Raw genomic sequence first — 6295 nt, 5'->3', positions numbered from 1 at the left:
AATACCTCTTCTTCATGAAGCAGTAAGTACTCCTATGTCATTAGGTGGTATAAGGTTGGGATGCTTGAAGCAGGATTTTTATTATAAATCACAGTAATCTAAAAGAACTTTGTATAACTTGTATAGTATGTGTAGCATTAATCTATATAAGGATCCAGAATTAATTAGAATAGCAGAGATGGCATAGGTGCCCAGGCTCCAACTTCAGTTCCTTTTGTTGGCTAATAATCTATTGCTATTACACTTATGTAGGCAACCACTATGAATTAGCAGATTATAACAGCCAGACCATATTAAACACTATAATAATATGAAAAAAATGGTGAAGGGAATCAACATCAATGTTTTTTTGTGTCCCCTTGCACCTAACTTCTCATCACTATAAAGGGTAAGTACTATATTATATTGTATAATTTCTTTCACACATTTGTTAACGCTGAGATAACAATGTGTATACTCTTTAGTCTTACCCTGATAGCTTTGTAGAATTCAGTTATATGCTGAGTCTCTAGGTTAATGGTAGGAATTTATAGCTAAGGAAAACTTACGCATCAGTGCGCGGAAAATTACAGTAAAGACAGAAACATGGGATAAAGGTGGAAGAATTCTGGCTTACCTAAACAAAACTCTGTGAAGGTAGACCAGGTCATTAGACAATATCTGGAGTGTATTTGGAAAATACAGAATGGGGAATGAAGAGCCTCATTGTTTTTGAGATTGATCACATACTGAGCATGTAATCAATGTGATCTAGCTAAGCTGATTAGTTGGTAAACTTGGGCAGCACAGGAACAAACGCTGTTCACCATTTTGTGATTTAGCCCTGAGATTTGCCATGATTTTTCATGTCTCAAGACATTGAAATTTTTGAGAAAGTGACTTTTACTAACGGGTTAGACTATTTAAAATTGAGACTTGCTCCAAAAACTGAAATGTGATTGCTATGTGATCATTTGTATCTGTGACAGATACCAGGAAAATGAAAATTTATTTTTAATTTTTTATTTTAAGAGAAGGCAGTTGCTTCTGACGTGCCCCTACTGAGGATGTGGCCCACAACCCAGGCAGGCATGTGCCCTGACTGGGAATTGACCTAGTGATCTTTTGGTTCACAGGCCAATGCTCAATCCAGTGAGCCACTCCAGCCAGAGCAGTGAGATTGAAATTTTTAAGAATGATACTTAGGCACTGGCTGGGCAGCTTGGAGTGTTCCTTTGTGCCTCAAAAGGTTGAGGGTTTGATCCCATCAGAGTGTTTATGAGAGGAAGCTGATGAATGTTTCTCACATCAGTGTTCCTCTTTCCTTTTCTCTCTAAAATAAAAAAAAAATCTTTAGTTGAATTTTTTTAAAGAATTATACTAATGATTTCTAAGCTGTAAAAGTAAAAAAAAAAAACACATAGCTCCCCCATCAGTAACTTATTGTCACACATGTATTCTTATACACATGACAGTTTTTTCAGGGATGTTTTAAGTTTACAATGTAAACAGGTAGAAATTAGGTACCTTAAAACAATGAATCACATAATAATCTGTGTTTAAGAGTTTTGTGTATTTCACATTTAAAAAACCCTACAGTTTAAAAGTATGTTTCATGCCTTGACTGGTGTGGTTCAGTGCAGACCTGCTAACCAAAGGGTCACCAGTTCAATTCTTAGGGGCACCTGCTTGGGCTGTGGGCCAGGTCCCCAGTAGGAGGGTTGAGAAGCAACCATTGGATGTATCTATCACACATTGATATTTCTCTCCCTCAGTTTCTCCCCCCTCCTGTAAAAATAATCTTTAAAAAATTTAAAATAATTTTTAAATAGTCTTATTATTATAATTTAAACTAGAAAATTGTATTTGGCTTTTTAAAATAATATTTTATTGATTATGCTATTACAGTTGCTCCAGTTTTTCCCCTTTTGCCATGTTCCACCCAGCACCCCCAACTCCCTCAGGTAATGTTCCACCACTGCTTATGTCTATGAGTCATGCCTATAAGTTCTTTGGCCACTCTATTTCCTATACTTTACATTGTCATAGCTATTCCATAACTACAAGTTTGTACTTTTTAAAAAGGATTTTCTTTATTTTGGGAGAGTAGGGAAAGGAGGGATACACCAATCAATGTAAGGTTGCCTCTCACACACCTCCTATTGGGGACCTGGCCCACAACCCAGGCCTGTGCCCTGACTGGCAATCAAAGTGGTGACCTTTTGGTTCAAAGGCCAGCACTCAATCCACTGAGCCACACCACCCACAGCTCAATTGTACTCCTTAATCCCCTCACCTCTTCACCCATATCCTCCAAATTCCTCTCCCATCTGGCATATATCAAAATATCTTCATACTCATGATTCTTTCTCTGTTCTTGTTTGCTTAGTTTGTTTTTCAGATTCAATTATTGATAGGTTTTATTGCTATTTTACTGCTCATAGTTTTGAATTTTTTCTTGAGCTCCTTCTTAACATTTTACATAATTGTTCGGTGGTGATGAAATCCTTTAGTTTTTTCTTGTCTCGGAAGTACTTTATCTGCCCTTCAATTCTATGATGTAGCTTTGCTTTGGGTAGAGCAAACTTGGCTGTACATCCCCACTTTTCATGACTTTGAATATTTCTTATGGGAATTCTCCTGTAGGTAACTACTTTTCTTTGGCTGCTTTTGAGAATCTTTAACCTTTGGCATTTAATTAGGATGTCTTTTGGAACTGGACCTCTTTGGGTCCAACCCATTTGGGACTCTGTGCTCCTTGGCCTTATATATCTATTTCCTTCACAAAATAAGGGAATTTTTTTCAAATAGATTCCTAACTTCTTGCTGTTTTTTCCTTCTTGGACCGCTGTGATACAAACGTTGGACCTCTTGAACTTGTTTCAGAGGCTGTTTGTACTATCCTCATTTTTTTGGATTGTTTTTTCTTGTTCTAATTGGTTTTTGCTTCCTTATGGTCCAGATCATTGATATGATTCTCCACTTCATCCACTGTACTGTTGTTTCCCTGTAAATTGTTCTTTCTTTCAATTAGTGTATCCTTTGTTTCTGACTGGATCTGTTTTATGCTACTGAGGTCGTCTCTAAGTTCCTCAAGTATCCTTATAACCACTGTTTTGAACACTGCATCTGATGAAGTGCCTGTTTCCACTTTGTTGAGCTCTTTCTCCGGGGTTTTCATCTGTTCTTCCATTTGGGCCATAGTTCTTTATCTCCTCATTTTAGCAGCCTCCCTGTGTTTGTTTCTATATATTAGGTAAAGCTGCTTTGACTCCGTGTCTTGGTAGTGTGGCCTAATGTAGTAGGTCTCCTGTAGGGTCCAGTGGCACAGCCTCCTCTATCACCTGAGTTGGTACTTGAGATGTTCCCTTTGTGTGGGCTGAGTACACTGTCCTCTTGTTGAGCCTTGGTTGCTGTTGGCAGGTCAGTGGGAGGGATTTAACCCAGGCCAATCAGCTTCAAGGATTGGTTGTGTCCACTGTCCACCCTCCACCCTTTGTGAAGGGTCTGTTGTGCAGGGTGGTGGTGCTTTGATGCATATGCTGTCCAGTGGGTGTGCAGGCCCTAGTATTTCCCAGGTGGTGTGAGCCAATGTGAGCCCCCAATCTGTGTTTTGCCCAGGGCCACCCTGCCTGAGCTATAAAGCAATCTGAGATGACTGCCACTTGTGCTGGGCTAGGAGGTTCCCAAGTGAACCCAAGTTGTGAATCTAGGCTGACTGTTGATAGTGCCATACATGGGGCCCCTCAGCAAGAGGTATGGGGGCCAGGGCTCACTGAGGTTGGCTGCTGCTTGTTTGAGAGTCTTTAGGAAGTTGTGCAGCATGAGCCAAGACCTTTTACCATTCACATGGAAAAGCAGCTTGGATGGACCTGGAATTTGGGTGGGCAGAGTCTCTGGGCATTTCCAAGTTAAGTGTAAGCGAAGTTATTGGAATCTCAGATATAGCACCTGCTTTCTGGTTCTATGGGGGAAGGGTTCACAAAAGGGACAGTGACCTCTGCCCACCTTTCTGTTAGGGAAAAAGCCATCCCCTAGCTCTTGCCTTGATGCCAGACACCTCATTTCCTCCCCATATGCTACTGGTCCTTTCAAGTTGCTACCCTGGTGCTGGAGCTTAGAGGGAGTGAGTGAGTAAGTTCATGTGTGGGTTCAAGAGGGACTGCTTGGGAATTTGGCAGTTTCTTCCACTCATTACCCACTCGTTACCCACTCATTTTTGGAGCCAGAAGTTATGGGAACATATCTCTCTGACAGTAGAACTCTGGGCTGGGACCCCTGAGTCCTGAGATATCTGAACCAAATTTTTATACACTATATGTGAGTGAGGGAGCAACCCATTCCACATCTGTGCCCCTCCGACCAATCTGGATGGATGTGGGTATTTAAATTCTGTAGTCAGACTTCCATTCAACCAGACTTATGATGGTTCTGAGGGATGATGGTTCTATACTTTAGTTATAATTTTCATGTGGTTCTGTGAAGAGGCAAGCTGTGTTTACCTATGTCACTATGTTGACCACATGTCCCAAAAACTATATTTGTATGAGCATGGAAAACTAGACTTTTTAGTAAATTTAGGTAATATGTATTGTATTTCCTAGATTTGTGATCCTGGGAAAAAGGCAAATACAAGTAGCTATTCTTCAAGTTTTTATTTGTCTTTATCTTGCAAAAGTTTGTGGTACTTCTAGAGGCTTTCTACTAAAAAGAAAGCTTGAGACATAAACACAAGTAGCTTTTTGCTGCCTGCACTGATGTTTTCTTCTGACATATTTTCCTACTATGACCAATTCTGCAGTTACCTGACAAGTGAATTCTGACATTTAAGTCCTGGAGTCAGCACAGACTTCAGAGGTTAAAGGCTCAAAATCTCAGGAGAGCATCCCCCTTATTAGATAGTAAATGTAAATGGGGCCATAGGGTACCCACACTTTGCCTAATTACAAATTTAGGGCTTAATTATTTGCTATAGCATAACAGCTCTGGAAAGCATTAATAGCAGTTTATTACAAAACACAACTCAGAAATGGACAAATTGGAAGAGATTCATAGGCCAAGGTATGAAGAAAGAGGGAGGTGGCAAAGAATACATACTTTCTTAACATGCCATCCTTCATGTACCATGCTGTGTTCACAAACCTGGAAGTCTCTGATTATCATTGTCCCAGAGTTTATATAACCCAGCCTGTACTTCCTATGTTCCTCAGAGGTCAGGGGATGGGGCTTGAAAGTACCAACACTCTAAGCTTAAGGTCTTGATGGTAAAAGACAAGTCTGTGTTATTCATAGTGTTTGTGAATTGACAATTCTTTTAGAAGTTAATTTGGCATGTATCAGAAATACATGAAGTATTTGAAGAATTCTATTTAAAGGAATTATACAAACAAGTAAGTAAAAGTAACAAATAATATTCATTGTTGCATTGTTTGTAATAGCTAATAGGGGAAACAATGTGGTTCAAAGGTAGGAGTTAACTCCTAATTTATAGTATATCCGCCCTGCTGGCACATACAAGAATCAACCAGTGAAGGTATAAGTAAAGTGGAACAACAAATTGATGCTTCAATAGTAGTTGAATTGTGGTTTTTAGTACTCATGCATCGAAAACGTTAGGATTGCAAACAGGAACCTAGGAGAGACAAGGATTTTTCTTTGTACCCTTTGTGAAACCCTGAAAGAGATTTCAAAATTTTGGTTATATATCCTTTTCCTAATTATTTTGGGGTTTGCCCCATGCCAACAGAGTAGACAACTGATTCTTTGGGTGGGGGTGGGGGGCTCTGCCTGCACTTCTCCCCCAGTGGCCATGGATGAGAATAAGTCTACCAAGACATGATCTGCTTGGGGAGGAAAGGTGTCCGGTCTCTCAAAGGAGAAGGGCCAGGAGCCTGTTCCTCAATGGGCTTTTATTGGGGTCATTTGCACAGGAATACAGGTAAACTCATCAGTCATTGTCAGGCAGCGAGGATCAAATAATAGATAACAAAGAACTCTGAGGGCCTATTTTGAGTCAGGGTCAGATAGCTAAAGAGCAATAAAACTTTTGAGGAACAAACTCACTTCTTGTTTGGACCCTTATAATTTAATTGAGAGCATTCTAAACAAAGCATGTTTCACAGGATTTTACATATTCTTTCTTAGGCCTGATCACATGGGGAACCAGCCCTTTCCAGCACAGAGCTGCACCACCCTGTCATTGTTTCAGACTTAGGTGGAGCAAGGGAAGTAAGGCAGCCAAGAGATTAGGAGATTTTCTCCCAGACAATGAGGACTCAGGCTATGTCAAAGCTGAGGGGCAAGGGTCCATCACCCC

The sequence above is a fragment of the Phyllostomus discolor genome, chromosome Y (genome assembly GCF_004126475.2).
Source record: "Phyllostomus discolor isolate MPI-MPIP mPhyDis1 chromosome Y, mPhyDis1.pri.v3, whole genome shotgun sequence".
Classification (NCBI taxonomy): Eukaryota; Metazoa; Chordata; class Mammalia; order Chiroptera; family Phyllostomidae; genus Phyllostomus; species Phyllostomus discolor.
The sequence above is the reverse complement of the archived record's forward strand: the minus strand, read 5'-3'. Positions refer to the sequence as shown.